General features: G+C 41.0%; 1 pseudogene; it reads right to left on the bottom strand.

Annotated features, from left to right (window-relative positions):
• Positions 1-15,120: 15,120 nt before the first annotated feature.
• LOC105550545 lies at positions 15,121-16,912 on the bottom strand (annotated as a pseudogene).
• Between the last annotated feature and the right edge of the window lie 3,334 nt (positions 16,913-20,246).

Below are 20,246 nucleotides of genomic sequence, written 5' to 3'. Positions count from 1 at the left end.
TAACAAGCATAACTTTTCTTGTTCTTCTTTTTTACGTATATAAAAATGACATTTTAGGAGAGTCATGGGAAGCAGCCCAGAACTTTTTAGCTAATCAGGAATACTAGAAAGACAAATGTATGTTATTCCTTTAAGTAACGCTAATTGAATAGGCTGTCTCTAACTTGACTGTGTTGGTTCTCTTTTTTAGATAGCTTTTTCTGTTTTCTTTGTTTATAAAAAATCTTGATACAATATGTACCTCATAACAATGTTTCTGTCAGTGACTGACCACATGTAATGACAGCTTCTAACACCTAGTGACATCCAGCTGTCCTAACATGGTAGCACAATATATTACTTTTTCTATGTTTAGATACATAAATATTTATCACTGTGTTACAGTTGTTTACAGTTTTCAGTACAGTAGCATGTTGTACCTATTTGTAGCCTAGAAGCAATAGGGTACACCATACAGCCTAGGTGTACAGTAAGCTATACTATCTAGATTTGTGTAAGTACACTCTATGATGTTTGTACAACTACAAAATTGCCTAACGACACAGTTCTCAGAACATATATCCATCGTTAAGCAGCACATGACTGTTTTTGTTTGTTTCTTTTTTCTTTTTATCTTTTGGAGATGAGTCTTGCTGTGTTGCCCAGGCTGGAGTGCAGTGGTGTGATCTTGGCTCACTGCAACCTCAGCCTTCTGGGTTCACGCAATTCTCGTGCCTCAGCCCCCTGAGTAGCTAGGACTACAGGCGCATGCTGCTATGACTGGCTAATTTCTTGTATTTTAGTAGAGATGGGGTTTCACCATGTTGCCCAGGCCTGTCTTGAACACCTGAGTTCAGGCAATCTACCTGCCTTGGCCTCCCAAAGTGCTAGGATTACAGGTGTGAGTCACCACACCTGGCCAATGTGACTGTGTATAAGAAATATCTATCATATTCAATTAAATTCAAATATTTTAATAAAGAATTAAAACATTGCAAAGAATAAAAACATACATACTAGAATATCTTCCTACTGTAAATTGTTATAGGCAAAGAAACTGGCCATGATTAAGGCACTATTGCCACCTGATGGCACATAGACTAATTATAGGAAAAGTATCATGAAAACTCAGATTTTTGAATGAGTGAAATTAAAAAGTGATGATAAATGATAAATGTTGTCTTTTTTTTTTTAGACGGAGTCTCACTGTCTCCCAGGCTGGAGTGCAGTGGTGCGATCTAGGCTCACTGCAGCCTCCACCTCCCGGGTTCAAGCCATTCTCCTGCCTCAGCCTCCCAAGTAGCTGGGATTACAGGGAACCACCACCACATCCAGGTAATTTTTGTATTCTTAGTGGAGACGATGTTTGCCTGTGTTGGCCAGGCTAGTATTGAACTCCTCACTGCAAGAGATCCGCCCGCCTCCGCCTCCCAAAGTGCTGGGATTACAGGTGTGAGCCACTGCATCCCGCCAAATTTTTAGTCTTAAATGATCCTCCAAAATTTATGTTTAAGAAGGCATCTGGGCCGGGCGCAGTGACTGATGCCTGTAATCCCAGCACTTTGGGAGGCCGAGGCAGGCGGATCATGAGGTCAGGAGATCGAGACCATCCTGGCTAACACGGTGAAACCCCGTCTCTACTAAAAATAGAAAAAATTAGCTGGGTGTGGTGGTGGGCGCCTGTAGTCCCAGCTACTTAGAGGCTGAGGCAGGAGAATGGCGTGAACCCAGGAGGCGGAGCTTGCAGTGAGCCGAGATGGAGCCACCGCACTCCAGCCTGGGCGACTGAGCAAGACTCCGTCTCAAAAAAAAAAAAAAAAAAGGCATCTGGCTGGGCGAGGTGCCTTGGCCTCATTTAATCCTCATGGCTACCCTATGAGGAAGGTACTATTATCAGCTTCATGTTACACACAAGGTAACTGAAGCACACAGAAGATGAGTAAATTACCCAATGTCATAATTAGTAGAGGTAGGATTCAAATCTAGTCTGCTTGGATTTAAAATCTGCTCTTAACTGCTATACTCTACCACTTCTTTGTTGTCCATTACTTGAATAAAGTTTACTTAACAAAGTACTCATTTTTGAGTACTTAGGTAGTTTCAAAGTTATTGTTATTATAAATAATAATGTGATGGTCATTTTTGTGGCTAAATTTTTGTAAACATATATCATTCTACTCTTGGGCTAAATTCTGAGAAGTAAAATCGAGGATCAAGTGAACTTCACATATTTAAAGTTCATCATCTAATTGCTTTGTGTCAGAAAGTAAGGAAACGCTCAAAGAAAGAAGGACATGTACCAATCAATACTTCCAGAAACAGATTTAAGTTATTCATTGTTTTTAAATTGATTTTCAAATTACAAATGTCATACATTCTGTTTTCTTTGTTTATAAAAAACCTTGATACAATATGTACCTCATAACAATGTTTTAAACAACTCTAAAGCTACTTTTTGTGTATCCTAAGATTCTGCAACAAAGTAAATACATTGTGATTAATGGGAGTCATGTGTTCCAGTGTCAAAAATATTAGTTATCAATAGGGAAAGTGGAAGGCTAATGTGAACCAGTGGTATTGGATTAGAATCGAAGGTATGGGTATGAATTTATGGTTCTTTTTTTTTTTTTACATATTTACATAAATATGGTATAGAAATAAATTTAAATATGTGTGTGTGTGTGTGTGTGTGGTGGGGGGACATATGTATGCATTTGTGTATGTATTTCCTAACCCTGTTAAGAAGGCCTAAAAGCAGTCCGGGTATGATGGTTCATGCCTGTAATTCCAGCACTTTAGGAGGCTGAGGTGGCAGATCTCTTGAGGTTACGAGTTCAAGACCAGCCTGGACAACATGGGGAAATACCGTTTCTACTAAAAATACAAAAATTAGCTGGGCATGGTGATGTGCACCTGTAATCCCAGCTACTTGGCAGGCTGAGGCACAAGAATCGCTTGAACCTGGGAGGCCGAGGTTGCAGTGAGCCGAGATTGCGCCACTGGATACCAGCCTGGTGACAGAGCGAGACTCCATCCCCCTACCAAAAAAAAAAAAAAAAAAAAAAGGCCCGGCACGGTGGCTCACACCTGTAATCCCAGCACTTTGGGAGGCCAAGGTGGGCGGATGAGGAGTTCAAGACCAGCCTGGCCAACATGGAGAAACCATGTTTACTCGGGAGGCTGCGGCTGGAGAATAGCTTGAACCCACGAGGTGGAGGTTGCAGTGAGCCAAGATCATGCCGCTACACTCCAGCCTGGGACAGAGCAAGACTCTGTCTCAAAAAAGAAAAAAAAAAAGAAGGCCTAAAAACAGTGAAAGCCAGTAGCAATTAACTTCCAAATGCCATTCTACATTAAAAAGAACCAAATATCCTTGGAGAAATGGCTGACTGCAAGGTTGGGGCTGTGAGAGTACAAAATGAGTGTAGAGCAGGGGTTCCAACCTCCAGACCACGGACTGGTACTGTGCAAGGGATCTAGGTTGCGTGCTCTTTATGAGAATCTGAGGCCTGATTATTACAATGTAATAAAAATAAAAATAAAAATAAAGTACACAATAAGTGTAATGCACTTGAATCATTCTGAAACCATCCTCCAACCCCCTGGGTCTGTGGAAAAATTGTCTCCCGTGAAACAAGTCCCCAGTGCCAAAAAGGTTGAGAACCAAAAACCGGTCCCTGGTGCCCAAAAGGTTGGAGTGCACAATAAATGTAATGCACTCGAATCATTCTGAAACCATCCTTCACCCCTGAGTCCATGGAAAAATTGTCTTCCACGAAACCGGTCCCTGGTGCCAAAAAGGTTGAGGACCGCTGGTGTAGAGCATCTTCGTGTCAGAAAGTAAGGAAGTGCTCAAAGACAGAGGGAACGCGTCTAAAGGATGTGGGAGCCAGCTCCACTGGGTCCCCCACTGGCCAAATCTGGGGCAATTTGTGTATCAAAATAAATGATGAGGATAAAGAATCCATAGCAACATGGATTCTGCATCGCAATAAATCATTCTGCATCAAAGTAAATAATGAGGATAAAGAATCCATATTGATGTGAATGAATGAAAGAATGGATGAATGGGAAAAAGGGAAAACTTTCCTTGATGGTAAAATTCCAACTAATTAATGTAGAAGGAATGATGGAATCAGAAAATCACCATTTCAAAGGGAAAAGTAGCAAATTAACACTAGAGAAACTTGGCAGACATCACTTTAACCAGCGTTCGAAGTATTTTATTTTATTTTATTTATTTATTTTTTTAATGAGGCAGGGGTCTTGCTATGTTGCCTAAGCTGGTCTGTAACTCTTGGGCTCAAAGAATCCTCCTGCATCAGCCTTTCAGTAGCTGGGATTACAGGTGCATGCCACCTTCCAGTCAATAGTGTTGAAAGTTTAGCATCAGTTGTAATGGGATATCATGTGCCTCCTGACGTGAAGCATTGAGAACACAACAACAGTTCTGTGAATTTGTTGCCAAAAATGGTAACTTGACTTGAGTCATGAAGAAATATCAGACAAACCCAAATTGAGGGGCACAAAATATCTGGACTGTATTCCTCAGAAATATCAAGGTCATGAAAAACAAGGAAAGACTAAGTAAGAAACTGTTTGTAATTAGAGAAGACTAAAGAAACCTGACAACTACATTCGATTCACTACCTGGGATTTTCTTTTTCTATAAAAGTCATTATTGGGGCCATTGGTGAAATTTAAATATGGTCTATAGATTAGCTAATAGTGTTTTATCAGTGTTAATGTCTTAATTATCCTGATTTTAGTATTATGCTATGGTTATGTAACAGAATGTGTTTAGAGAATACATGGTGAAGTATTTAGAAATAAGGGGAATCACATCTGCAACTTACCCTCAAACAGTTTTTGAAATTCACACACACACACACACACGCACGCATGCACGCACGCACGCACGCATGCAGAGATTACAGAGGGGAAAAAAACAGAGGGAAAGATAAAACATCTATTACAAATATTACAGATGATAACTTTTGGGGAATCTAGGTAGAGGTTACAAAGTAATTCCTAGTACTATTTTTTTCCCCCCAAGACAGAGTCTCCCTCTGTCACCCAGGCTGGAGTGCAGTGGCGCGATCTTGGCTCACTGCAACCTCTGCCTCCCAGGTTCAAGAATTCTCCTGCCTCAGCCTCCTGAGTAGCTGGGATTACAGGCGCCTGCCACCACGCCTGGATAATTTTTGTATTTTTAGCAGAGACAGAGTTTCACCATGTTGGCCAGGCTAGTCTCAAAGTCCTGACCTCGTGATCTGCCCGTGTCAGCCTTCCAAAGTGTTGGGACTACAGGCGTGAGCCACTGCAGCCGGCCTCATCACAGTATTTTCGTAACTTAGTATAAATCTGAAATTTTGTCAAAATAAAAATTTAACAAAATTTAAACAATATATGAAGTGTATCTCTTTAAAAAAGGGTAAGGGATTTCAAAGTGATTTCTTATTCTTCTTTCACTATTTCCTCAAATATTATCATAATGAATACTTTGGTGAGTAGCTTTCTAAATTTTTGCTATGCATATACAAATACATGTATACGTATGTGTCTCCATGTTTGTTCCTGTACAATTGCTAGTAGGTTCATACTCAACTATACAATAGAATATTCTGCTTCTTTTCTTTTTTTGAGATGGAGTCCCACTCTGCCGCCCAGGCTGGAGCGCAGTGGTGCAATCTCGGCTCACGGCAACCTCTGCCTCCCGGAGTTCAAGCAATTCTCCTCCCTCAGCCTCCTGAGTAGCTGGGATTACAGGTGCCTGCCACCACACCTGGATGATTTTTGCATTTTTAGTAGAGAGCGATGGGGTTTCATCATGTTGGCCAGGCTGGTCTTGAACTCCTGACCTCAGGTGATCTGCCTACCTTGGCCTCCCAAAGTGCTGGGATTACAGGAGTGAGCCACCATGCCTGGGCTGCTGCTTGATTTGTAAAATGCTATATTACTGACATTTTCCCATGTCAGTACGAATACATATACCTCTTTTTTTTTTTAAAATAACTAATGCAGTTCTATCATATCTAGGGTATGGATGTAATATAACTCATATACTAATTTTCCCATTGATGAACATGTGGATTGCTTTCTTTTTCTATAAAAAACTGCAACTAATGGCCAGATGTTGTGGCTCACACCTGTAATCCCAGCACTTTGGGAGGCCAAGGAGGGTGGATCATGAGGTCAAGAGGTTGAGACCATCCTGGCCAACATGGTGAAACCCCATCTCTACTAAAAATACAAAAATTAACTGGGTGTATTTGGTGCGTGCCTGTAGTCCAAGCTACTTGGGAGGCTGAGGCAGGAGAATCGCTTGAACCCACAAGGTGGAGGTTGTAGTGAGCTGAGATCGTGCCACTGCACTCCAGCCTGGTGACAGAGTGAGACTCTGTTTCAAAAAATGAAAAACAAAAACTGCAAGTAATATTTTTGTGCATTTGCGTCTATTTTCTGTGGTATAGATGTGGAATTCCTGAGTCAAACAATATTTGTATTTAACCTATTGATAAATATTGCAAGGACTATTGCACTGTAGAAAGCACAAAGTGCAGCTAAATAGCTTCTCTTAATGACCACTGGGAGAACCATATGTTAGCAACAAGTGTGAATAATGCTAAGTCAAATTTGTGGGTCATTTGGATAAGCTCTTATGGTCCATGAGCGCTTACAGCTGTGCATTGCTTGCTGGCCAGCACACAGCAATGGCAATGAGCCATGTGTGCATTGCTATCAGCACAGAGAAGGGAGAGTTGCCCTTGTATATTACTTGTAAATTATGTGTTATCTCATGCAGGCTGGTACATGATTACAGTCTCCCAAGAGTTAATTGTTAACTGGAGGGGTTATGCTAATTCTGTTAAGTGCCCATTATTACCTACATGTTTTCTGTTGTGTTTATTTTAAGAATGCAGACAGCTATTAATTATTGTGACAGTCGGATCACTGTTAACCTTCTACTTTACTTCCTTCTCTTTACTATTTTCTTATCTTTTAGTCACAATTGATGTAGCAATATCGGTTATATATCGCAAGAAAATATCAGAGGTACTGAGAAAGGCTTACTATAAATGAATAAATATAATAATTTATTTTATTATTCCGCCCACAATCGCCCCTAAAAAATATCTGTTTTATCCAGTAGTCTGGCTTTTCATCTGCAATGAATATGTCATGTTTTGTGAAAGGGGTGTATGTGTGAGGGAAAGGGGGCAGAAATAGTTATCCCAATCAGACATATACTCAGAGATTGTTTCCAGGCCAACAGAAATGCTTTTGAATTATTGCTGTAAATTAGCATATTAAAAATAGAATAATTTTTAAAGTATAGCAGGTTAAAATGTGAAAATCTTTAGGCAGCATAAGGTTTGTTATTATGTGACTTTAAAACAGTGGAAGGAAAGATGAAAAGATAGTTTTCAAGTAATATTTATTGAGTTTCTCTTCCAAGTCCTGGGCTGGGTGCTCAAGAACACAGATGAGGCTGGGCGCGGTGACTCAAGCCTGTAATCCCAGCACTTTGGGAGGCCGAGACGGGTGGATCACGAGGTCAGGAGATCGAGACCATCCTGGCTAACACAGTGAAACCCCGTCTCTACTAAAAAATACAAAAAAATTAGCCAGGTGAGGTGGCGGGCGCCTGTAGTCCCAGCTACTCAGGAGGCTGAGGCAGGAGAATGGCGTGAACCTGGGAGGCGGAGCTTGCAGTGAGCCCAGATCGCGCCACTGCACTCCAGCCTGGGCCCTGGGCGACAGACCGAGACTCCATCTCAAAAGAAAAAAAAAAAACACAGATGAACAAGGACATTGATGTTCTCTGTCCTTGAATAACACACTTTTGTGGGACACAGACAAATGAGCACGTAGTTATGATATGAAGGCTGCATAATATTGACATATACTGGATATAGATGTAAAATATCAAGGGAGCAGAGAAGAAGAAATAATTAGTTTTGACTGAGGGTATCAGAAAAATTTCAATGGAGATACGATCTTTGGCCTGGGCCTTGAAGGGTGAGTAGGAATTCTAGGTTGGTAAGACATAATGGAAGACATTTTCAGGCACAGAGAATAATGAATTGCATGAGTGAAGGCAGAAAGGCTTTTGGATTCCTTGTACACCTGTGGCCTCCAAGAACTCTGAAAGTTAATGCAAATCCTAGGCCAGTGCTTCTCACACTTTCTGTGTATACAAACCATCTGGAGCACATTAATATTCAGGTTCTGATTCAGAAGGCCTGGAGCGAGCCTGTCATTCTGCATTTCTAACAAGCTCCCGGGGGCCTGGGGACCACACTTTGAGCAGAAAGGCTGTAAGCACTGTAAACTGTTGTGTGTTTCAGTCAGGCCTGCTACTTGGTGCAACCTAGAAACAAGATGGAGATGACACATTTGTCTTTTGCCATAAGAAAATTTATAGCAAGTATCTGAAGGCCCTCTTTTTGAGACTGTGATATTTCACAAACGGATTCTGCATTGTCCTGAACCAGCCCAGGTGTAAATAGAGTGACTCATCCTGGAGGCCACTCGTCCAGATGACATGGGAGCAAGCACTACAGGAAAGGTGAGGGAAAGGTCCCGACAGGCCCGACTAGTTCCTGTGCATCCAGGGCAATGGTGAAATCCTTAGTGTGAGGGGACTGTGGAAGGAGGTGGGAAGAAAGCCAGACACGTAGTATTTTCACAAGATTTAAATTGGTTGGGGCTCCTTCAGAATAATAATAATAATAATAATAATAATAATTAGAAAAACATAACCCCAGTTGCCACTTTGAGTTTCTTTTGATGATGCTTTCTCAGGTGTTGAATTTTTAGTGAGAAAATAGCTACATCACTTGGAATGGTTTGTTTTAAATTCATAACTTTTTTTTTCTTAAAAAAAAACTTTTAAAAATCATAGAAATAGGCACTTGTTCTTTGCAAAACACTTGACAAAAACCAAAAAAACCAACCAAACAAAAAACCCCCCATAACATTTTGGGGTGGTCATAGTTCAGTAGATGATTTGGACTAATTTCCTCTCCTTTCTATTTTCCATACATCGCCCGGTTGTCTACCCTCCTTGGGGTGTTGGGGCCAGTGAGGGTTTGGTAATATGGCAAACTGTTATCTGCAGTCGCAGAAGAGCTGCGGGGCCCGCTTGTTGTGCTAGAGACAAATTGTGATCTCGAAATGAGGTCACTGAGCTTTTCTTCACTTTCATCTTCCCTGCTATTTATGCTGATTGTGAAACGGAATAGGAGACTTCTTAAGATTAATGAAGGAGGAGGAGAGATTAGGTGATTATTTTTCACAAGAAGGATCATTCTAGTCATGCCTTCCTTTCCCTAATAAAATTTACAACCTACACGGATAGCCTGCAGCAGACCACATGGCTAAAATTTAGCACCCAGGGATTGGGATGGGTTTACTACCTCTATCCCAAAACATCCCCCACATAAAGACCGTTGCAGAGACAAGAGATCGTGCTAGATTGTATTAGGAGGATAAACAATCATCAACACCAAGGACTCACTAAGGATAATCCAGACAGATGTCTGAGCTTGTTGGAGAGAATGATAAAACCAGAGGCTGAAGGAGACTAGGTGATGAGGACAGCACAATGCAAAGTCAATGCATCTTTGATATATTCCCAAGCACAAGGTAAGAGCCCAGGTCATCTGGATGCCTGCATCTTGGGACTTAGTAAATAAGCAACTTGGGACCAGAGTTTATCTCTTTCAATTTTGCTTTCCCCAGAATTCCTAAAAGAGGGATTCTCGTGTTTTAGAGGCATATTTAACAACTGGAAGAGCTTGTTGGGAATGCAGATTCCTGGGCTGCAGCCCAGCCTGCTGACTCAGAGAAGCCCCTGGTGATTCTCGAGAGGTGGACTGAGCCCATCCTGTGAGCATAATTGCCTTAGGGAATTCACACTAACTGACAAGGCACTTGAGGAAAACAAAGCAAAACAAAAAAACTCAAAAAAACAAACAAAAAAAACCAATGTAGGTCTTGTGACACTAGGAAAGAAAGTCATGTTTTTACCCCTGCTGGTCTCCCACCAGGAGCTATGGGCAAAGAAGGGAAGAGACCCAAAGCAGAGAAAACACAAAATAGACAAACCTCAATTTTTACATCATAGGGGCATTTTAAAAAGGCTGTGTATAATCACATTTGTGTGAGTTAATCTTTACTTTCCCTTAAGTCTAACTCAATGTATCCACTTTTGATTTTTCATGTGGTAGTGACTTTGTCACCTTTTTTTTTTCTCTTCTACTTAGCCCAGCCTCTCCATCTGGAATTGAACTGCCTGTGAAGCAGCTACAGAGAGCACCCAGGGCCATTTGCCTCATAGCAGCAGAGCTGCTTGTTTACCGAGAGCTCCAGCCCCTTGCTGGCAAAGGTGGACCTCTTATCTCTCAGGGATCACTCTGCCTCTGGGTTTCGGCATCCCTGTGTGGGATTTACACTCTGCCCGAGGGCCTGGCTCCTCCTGGATTCTGCTCCACTGTTCCCCAGCTGACCTGTCAAGTTGTGGTTGGAGACCCAGGGTGACCCAGCCCCTACATCGCCTGTCAGACTTGTTGCCCTGGTCTGGCTGGCCATTTATCTGGCTCTGGGATTATCTCTAAAATCCTGAGGGCACCAACCTTCTAGGAGTCTGATGTGGGCCATTTTCCCTGGAAATATAAATGAAACTGACTGGCGGGGGAGCACTTATAGCTCTTTCTGGTCTTCCTGGTCCTGGGTCCAAACTAAAAGGATCTTTTTCACCATTCCCACTGTCCCTGCTCAAATCAATTTCTCCTTATTTGTCATATGGACCACCCTGGTGCTCTTCTGACTCACCTCCTTCCACCTTTTTTAGTCTCTTCCAGTCTACCCTCCGTTTGGCTGCCTGAGGGAACTCTAAACTATGGATCTGACATCATCACCCTGCTGTGTCCCTTTAACAGTTCCCCATTATCTGAGGGCAAAGCCTAAATTCACAGTGGCCCACAAGGCCCTATCTCACCAGCCTGATCTCTCTCTCTCTCTCTCAAATCTCCCCCCAAATGCCACTTTTGCTCTAACTATAGCCAACATCTTATTCTTTTTAGGACTATGCCATCTTCCAATGCCACATTTGTGTCCTCATGTTATGTCCTCACCCTGGAATGTTCTCTCTTCCCGTTTTTGTCCCTCTTGCTTTTTCTTCAGCCTTTTTTTTGAGACAAGGTCTTGCTCTATCACCCAGGCCGGAGTGCAGCCTCGACCTCCCAGGCTCAAGTAATTCTCCCGTCTCAGCCTCTTGAATAGCTGAAATCACAGGTGTGTACTACTATGCCTGGCTAATTTGTTTGTTTGTTCTGTAATGACAGGGTCTCCCTATGTTGCCCAGGCTGGTCTCAAATTCCTGGACTCAAGAGATCTTCTTGCCTTGGCCTCACAAAGTGCTGGGATTACAGGCATGAGCCACCATGCATGGCCTTATCTTTTTTCTTGAATAAGAATCTCACCTTGTCCCCTAGGCTGGAGTGCAGTGGTGTGATCTTGGCCCACTGCAGCTTTGACCTCCCCGGTTTAAGCAATCCTCCTGCCTCAACCCCTACAAGTAGATGAAAGTATAGGCGTGCGCCACCACACCCAGCTAATGTTTGTATTTTTTCTAGAGACGGGTTTTTACCATGTTGCCCAGGCTGGTCTTGAACTCCTGAGCTCAAGTAACCCACCTGCCTTGGCCTCCCAAAGTGCTAGGATTACAGGCATAAGCCACCACACCCCACCCTCCTTTAGCTCTTTAACGTTTTGCTTTCTTTACATCTAATTATGAAATGGTAAGTATTCGTGACAGAAAATTCAGAAAGTGTAGAAAAGAAAACCAACCATAGTCTCATCTCTCATAAGCAACAAATGTTAATATTTGGGCATAGTTCCTCCAGTCTTTTTGTTCATTTGCATTTTTCTTTTTATAACTGACAGCATTCTATACATGAACTCTTAAATTCATTTTTAAAAAAAGTTTTTGAGACAGGATCTCTGTTGCCCAGGCTAGAGTACGGTGGCCCAAACGCAGCTCACTGCAGCCTCAACCTCCCAGGCTCAGTCTCCTGAGTAGCTGGAATCACAGGTACACACTAACATGCCCAACTAATTTTTAATTTTCTTGTGGAGACGGGGTCTCACTTTGTTTCCCAGGCTGGTCTCCAATTCATGGGCTCAAGTGATCCTCCCACCTTGGCCTCCCAAAGTATTGGGATAACAGGTGTGAGCCATTGTGTTTGGCCTGTGTTTGTCTTAAAATAGTCTTAAATACCAACCTGGGCAATATAATGAGACCCTGTCTCCACAAAAAGTAAAATAATTTGCTGGGTGTGGTGGCATGTACCTGTAGTGCCAGGTACTTGAGAGGCTGAGGTGGGAGGATTGCTTGAGCCCGGGAAGTTGAGGCTTCGATGAACCATGATTGCACCACTGCCCTTGGGTCTGGTTGATACAGTAAGACCCATGATTGCACCACTGCCCTTGGGTCTGGATGATACAGTAAGACCCTGTGTCATTTTTTTTTTTTTAAGATATTAAAAAAAAAAAAAACTTTTTTTTTTTTTGAGATGGGGTCTCACTTTATTGCCCAGGCTGTAGTGTAATGGCACGTTTTCGGCTCACTGCAACCTCTGCCACCTGGGTTCAAGTGATTCTCCTGCCTCAGCCTCCCAAGTAGCTAGGACTACAGGCGTGTGCCACCACGTTCAGCTAATCTTTGTGTTTTTAGTGCAGACGGGATCTCATCATGTTGGCCAGGCTGGTCTCGAACTCCTGACCTCAGGTGATCCACCCACCTTGGCCTCTCAAAATGCTGAGATTACAGGCATGAACCACTGTGCCCAGCCAAAAAAGCTTTTTGAAAATATAGTTTAAACATTTTTGAAGAAAATTTTAGACTTACAGAAAAGTTGCAAAAATGGTATAGAGAATTCCTGTATATTCTTCACCCAACTTCCCTTAATGTTAACATCTTATAACCAAAGTACAATTACCAAAACTAAGAAACTTTCTTTTTCCACCATAAAGTTATTACTTTTCTCTTTGTAAATAATATTTTTTTGGGGGGAGATACTTTGAGACTGTACAAGTATCCTGCTTCTCCTTAAACTTTTGCCCATCAATTTTAGCATCCATCAGTGGATACTGCTTGTAGTTACTATTACTGTGATATTCTAATCATGATTTTCTATTTCCTTATTCCTTACATTTTACAATTGGAATTATTCTGTAAAGTTGTACTTTCTCCTCAATTTATTTATATGGTATGGACTCAAAGATTTTTATTTAACCATTGGGTTTTAATCTAGTACTATCATAATATAGTACTATGCTTAATCCAGTACTATTCTTATTTATTTTGTTGCTCAAATTGTTTCAGCCTTGGCCATAGGGGGCTCTTCCAGTTTGGCTCTCATGCCCTTTCAGCAAGATTCCCATCTTTTTTTTTGTGGGGGGGCACTTCGTTACTTTTTAGCATAATTTCTGTCTTACCTTTCCCAGCTCTGGAATCCACTATTTTTTCAAGGAGCCACAATTTCTTTTGTTGGAGAATAGTATTTAGAAAACAAGGTCTACAACTTGTATTTTGGAGTAAAAAAACATGGATATTACTAACAGCTAAGTATACAGATATTTTTTCGGTAAGTTTAAAGTAAACACACTGCCACCAATTTTTCCAGTTCTACTAAATCACATTGTCAATTCAAATGGATTATCATTCATCTATCTTTGTCTTTATTCTTCCCTCCATCCTTCTCTCTCTTTCTTTCTCTTTCCTTTTATTCTTACTTTCTCTTGAAATACAATGAGAAAATGTACCTCATTGATTCTTCAGTCCAGGTGAGTTTGGATATTTCTTTCATTCATTCAATAAAAATTTAGTGATTCCAACTGAGTCAGGCTCTAGGCAATAGAACCATCCTCTTTTGGTTAATATTTTCATGGAATATCGTTTTCCATTTTCTCACTTTCATTCTATTGGTATTGTTGGATCTAAAATGAGTCTCTGTGGACAGCATATAGTTAGATCATGTCTTTTTATCCATTCTTTTAATCTCTGTCTTTTGATTTTAGTCCATTTATATTTAAAGTAATTACTGATAAGAAGGGACTTCTGTTATTTTGCTATGTTTCTACATTATGGCTTTTTAGTTCCTCATTTTCTTTAATTTTTACATTACTGTCTTTTGTGTTTAGTTGTTTTTTTGTTTTTGGAGAGAAATGTTTAAATTCCTTTCTCATTTCTGTGTGTGTGTGTGTGTGTGTGTGTGTGTGTGTGTGTGTGTGTGTGTGTGTGTGTGTGTGTGTGTGTATATTTTTTTTCCATTGCTCAGGTTGGAGTGCAGTGGCATGAACATGGATCACTGCAGCCTTAACCTTCTGGGCTCAATTGATCCTCCTGCTTCAGCCTCCTGAGTAGTTGGGACTAAAGGCACAGGCATATGCCACCATCTCCAGCTAACTTTTGCATTTTTTTGTGGTGACAAAATGCCTGGCTCCCAAAGGGGTAAAACAAGAAAAATGGAAGAGAAAAGAGGGCCCTTACCCTTTAAATCTCCTGAAGTCACTTCAGCTAAAGGCAGAGGGCCTTGCAAGAATAGGAGGTGCAACAGCAATGACTACCTTTTTGTATGCACTTCTGTGTTCAGAAGCAGACTATTTGTCTAAATAGTGTCACTACAGACATGAGGGTACAAATCCCTAAGACCACCAATGTCAGTGGTCTGATTTTTAAAATCAATTTTAATTACATAATTTTCAACATCTCATATGGGTCCCCACATTATTCTTGCATCTTAGAATTTCTCTTGTGTTCTCTCCTATTTATTTTTCCAAGTGGATTGTTTTTCCAACTGCACTCCAAAAATGTCCATTAAAATTTTGATAAAAATTATAAAATAAATTACATAAATTAAATGTGAATAATTACCTTTTTGGGAAACCAAATGTTTAATGTGTTCACTAAATTGTATCAATACAATTTCAAGCAAATGCCAATTGGGAGACCAAGCCCAGGAATTCACAGAGGAAATAATCTTCCAAATAATAAAGAGCACTAAGGTGATCTTCCACTTCAGCCACACTGCTAGTAGCTGTAAGAGTGTAAGCCAGTCAGTATTATCCAGATTACTGAGCGTTTACCGCAGCATCAATTTTCAGAATTCTCTGGACAGTTTCATTTGCTAGGGTCAGAGCAATAAATGAAATCACAAAAGTTGGGCAATCAACCAGTTCCTCCAAAATGGAAATACCGCCCTTTTGATATTAATGCCTGCAATTTTTTTCTTTTTAGGCATGTTGATTTCTTAGTTCTGTTACTGTAGAAATGAGATTCAATGCCAGCATTTTCAGCTAGTGTAGTTGGAATGACTGCCATAGCATCTGCAAAATATGAACACAGGAAAATTCCATACCACTCAATGTTCACAAACATTCAGTTAACCATAGGGCCAATTCTATTGGAGCACCACTTCCTGCAGTAAGAGCTCTCTTCACCAAACAGCAAATAACACATAGCACATCATGAATGGAGGGCTCAATTCTTCAGTCCTATGACAATTTTAACTGTTTTTCCAGCACTTATACAGCCTGTAATCTTGAGCAGTTTTCCAGAACCATTTAAACTGACCTCAGCTAACTCAGCAAAACTCAGCATGTCAGCGTGACTTGGTCAGTATGAGCAACTGGCTTGGTTCCAATTGTCTTATAAATGAATTCAACATCTTCTTTTTCAATATTCTTAACCAACATAATAATTTTGTTCAGGAAATGGCATGGAAGATCACTAGAAGCATCTCTAAAGTGTTCTGTATGAGAAGGACATTATAACCCATTTGTAAAAGTTTGCTATACTAAACTTAAAATATACGCTGTCTCTCTCATAGCATTTAGTCCATCTGAACATTGTCAGAAACTGCTACTTGATTTCCGTATCTGTTGGGAGCAGATAAGCAAAACTGAATGTGCCCAATCTTAGCCTTTTCAAATTGGGTTATGCCAGAATTTACCCCTTTCTGGGTGAGAATAAGACCTTCCACCAACTCACAGTCATCAATTTTTCCACCAAGTTTCTTAACTGCAGTCATGTATTGCTTAACAATGGGGTATAATCTGAGAATGGCATTGTTAGGTCATTTTGTTGTGCAAACATCATAGAGTATACTTACACAAACCTAGGTGGTATAGCCTACTACACACATAGGTTACATAGTATAGCCTATTGCTTGGTAGGCTATAAACATGTACAGCATGTTACTGTATTGAATACTACATATCTAAACATTGAAAAGGTATAGCAAATACATGGCATTATAACCACTGTCATATATGCAGTCTGCTGTTGACTGAAATACTGTTACATGGCACATGACTGTATGTTAATATCTCTAAGATTTACAGTAGTACCTGTGGCTGGATCACTTTCATCACTGCATTTACACTCGTCGGAGAAAGCAGATCTTGAATACTGAAAGACATCCTGTGAGTTCAAAGAACTCGTGGCACTATTTAACAAAGTTTCTCTGTCATTCAGTTCCACAGGTTGAGATACGTTACTTAAGATCTCAATACCCTTTTCCAAAGACTTCTGGGATGACTTGGAAGTGATGGTTGGATGAATCCCTTTCTGAAGAAGCTCGGCCCAGGAACCCATGACAGAGCCAGCAATAGTGCCTACTGATGTGGTACCATCTCCTGCTTCTGTATCTTAGCTCCCCCAGCATTCTGCTGCTGGATGTGACACTTGTATTTGTTTCAGAATGGTGGCACCATCATTTGTAGTGGTCACATTGCCTTTTCCACCTTGAATTTTTTTTCCCATTCCTTTTGGTCCAAGGCTGGTTTTAATAGCATCAGCAGCAGTTTTGGCTGTGATGTTGCTGAATCAGATCTCAGCCTGCTTGTCATGTCCCTGACAGGCACCCTTCACACACAGCTGGAAGCCCTGGTGGGTGCCCTGCCCCACGGTCCAAATGACGTCTTTACTTGGGCATGTTAACTAAAACTTTCTCCTTATGTGTTACATCTTGTTTTGTTTTTTGTTGCTTGTTTTGCTGTCAGGTTCTAAAGATGTGCTCCTTTAGGGTTAGGCAAAGGCTCCAGGATGGCTATGGAATTCCACTAGGGAGCTAGGGGGCCACAGGAATCTACCAGCTGGGGGACTTTGGCCAAGTTACTTTAAACCATAGTTCTCAAAGTGTGATCGCCAGACCAGCATCATCAGCCACACCTGGGAACCTATTACAACTACAAATTCTTGGGCCCTGTTGGAGACCTATTGAATAAGAAACTGGAAGTGGGGCTTGGCCATTTACGTTGAACAAACCCTCAAGATGATACTGATGAATACTTAAGTTTGAGAAATACTGTGTTAAACCATATTTCTTAACCTTGGCTGCACAGTAGAGCCACCTAAGGAGCTTTTCTCTATCCACCCCTATTCTGATTGGTCTGGAAGGGGACCAGTGACAGGAATCTTGAGTCTAATGCATAACCAGAGTTGAGAACCACAGCTCTAAACTTGTCTGTGTATAAAATGAGGGAAAATAATACTTACCTCTTAGGGCTGTTGTAGGGATTAAGTGATGTAATTTACAGTAAGAATGAAGCAGGCTGGTGGCCCACGCTTGTAATCCCAGTGCTTTGGGAGGCCGAGGCAGGTGGATCACTTGAGGTCAGGAGTTAGAGACCAGCCTGGCCAACATGGCAAAACCCCATCTCTACTAAAAACACACAAAAAAATTAGCCGGGCGTGGTGGTGGGCGCCTGTAGTCCCAGCTACTCCGGAGGCCAAGGCAGGAGAATAGCGTGAACCCGGAAGGCAGAGCTTGCAGTGAGCCGAGATTGCACCACTGCACTCCAGCCTGGGAGACAGAGCGAGACTCTGTCTCAAACAAACAAACAAACAAACACCAGAAAACTAGCTGGGTGTGATAGCGCACACCTGTAGTCCCAGCTACTTGGGAGGCTGAGACAGGAAAATCTCTTGAACCTGGGAGGTAGTTGTTGCAGTGAGCCAAGATTGTGCCACTGCACTCCAGCCTCGGCAACAGAGCAAGACACTGTCTCAAAAAAAAAAAAAAAAAGAAAAAAGTGAAGCAGAGTGTCTAGCAAATGGTGAAGCACTTGACAAATGATAGTTACGGGTATAATAATACTCAGAGAGATTAGAGCTACATCACGAGGTCATGAAAAGACAGTGGGACTTTGAGGGCTCAGTGTTGGTTTATTCAGGTTATGACGCTGAGGTTGCGAGGCCATGCACTACAGCTATCACTAAGCAGAGTTTTTATGGTTGCTTGTGGGTCTTTGTTCATGCCATTTGCTTCAACCCTTTCTCTCTGCTTGTGAAAATCCTACATTAAGAGTGTGATGAAAGGTGCAGGGTTTGTCACCTACCAGGGATGGAGAATAGAAATAAAAGAAGGTACATGCTCTAGAGTCAGCAGTTTGAATTTAAAACTTCAGTCTATACATTTATAGCTGGGTGATCTTGGTCATTGGTCTCCTTATCTGCAAAATGGGGATACTTATCATATGGGGGGTGTCAAATAAGATATAGCCTACAAAGCACAATGTATTCAGCGCTCCAGAAAAGCTGGCCTTATCTGCATTTATTGCTTTCCTGCTTGGGAAGTCATTCCTGATGATGTGAACATGGACCTCTTTTATCTCTAACCCTCTTATTAAATATTAACTTGTTTGGTGCTTAACCCACTGGCTATTTCTCACAGATATTCTCAGACTGGAGCTCTTTTTAGATTAATCTGTATCCTTAGACTTTCCATTTCTGTTTAGAATAGTTTTTATTCTAAACTCAACGGGCCAATTGTTTGTGGCTCTATCGGGAAAATGATTCTGCACTGAGCACCATTTAGATTGTCTTACTGAGACAAGGCTAGGTGGAGCTCAGTCTTCTGCGACAGGGACACAGAAAGTTCTCCATAAATGAATCCATCCTTTCAGAAAACACATATTTCCTTAAGTAGAATGAAAAAGATCTTAGACTCTACGTTGGTTTAACTCTAGTTTCTACTTTAATGTGAACCTGTAATATTGCCACATCTCCAATTGTTACAAAATTGCATCTGGCTAGTTTTACAACACTTCTCTCCATTTTGCTGCTTTTATGGCTTTTAAAAAACATTTCACTGTTTTAAGTTCAGCATAAATGTTTTACTGTTTTCCCAGTTATCTTAATATCCAGGGCCGGACAGTCTTTCTGTTTTATCTGTCTCCTTGAATGTAATACTGTTTGTTCTGCTGATTCTCTCTCTCTCTTTTTTTTTCTTCTAAGAAATGCTTTCTTCTGAACTTTTCTTGAGTACTTAAGGAAAGCCACGAAGACAGGGTTGGCAGGATAACAGATGTTTCCCCCTATTTATTGCTCCTGAAGTTTGTTCCCTGCTTTAAATCTCTAAAATTAGGCACACAGGATCTTTGGGAGAAATGTGTGAGTAAAGAGAGACGGGGTGAAGCAGGCAGAATTTCAAATTTTGATTTATTCTTTCTTGGAAGATGATTTATAAATACAAACATTATGGTTATATATGTTTAAATATATGATGCCTTATGTTTATCTTGAAACACACACATACATGGTGCTTAAAAAAATAAACTTTTGGAGCCCATAATTACATAAATAATAAGATGTTACCTGTCATCTACCTCCTCTTCCTGAACCTATCATGCTGCTTGTAAATGTGGAGAACTTTGTATTTTTAGGAGATATGTGTCAACGCTGCCACAGAAAATTGTGCTAGTAAGACACAGCAGTACTTACTAGTCACACAATGTGCTATATATAAAAGTTTTTAACATTTTATAATTTACAGAGTCCTTTTCACAGATATCTTATTTCATTAATCCAGAGAAGTATTATGATTTTATAGAGAAGGAGAAGGTAACTGACGTAAGGTCACATAACCAGTAAGTACACTATATCACAAACCTGTGATTTTTGAATCTAAAACCCAGTCTTTTTACTATGTTATGCTGAAATCGAGAGCAAAATGGTCTATGCACAGTGATCCCCACATGTTAGAAAGCACCAATAGTTAGGTTTTGACCAGAGAAATCCAATTAAACAAACTGGCTAGTCTAAACTTGGAGTTAAAGATTTTTTTCTGATTACACTTAGTCAACATCTTTTTTTTTTTTTTTTTGAGACGAAGTCTTGCTCCGTTGCCCAGGCTGGAGTGCAGTGGCGCGATATCGGCTCACTGCAAGCTCCGCCTCCCGGGTTCATGCCATTC

The sequence above is a fragment of the Mandrillus leucophaeus genome, unplaced genomic scaffold, assembly GCF_000951045.1.
Source record: "Mandrillus leucophaeus isolate KB7577 unplaced genomic scaffold, Mleu.le_1.0 Scaffold49, whole genome shotgun sequence".
Taxonomy (NCBI): Eukaryota; Metazoa; Chordata; class Mammalia; order Primates; family Cercopithecidae; genus Mandrillus; species Mandrillus leucophaeus.
This window is presented reverse-complemented; position numbering and strand designations above follow the sequence as displayed.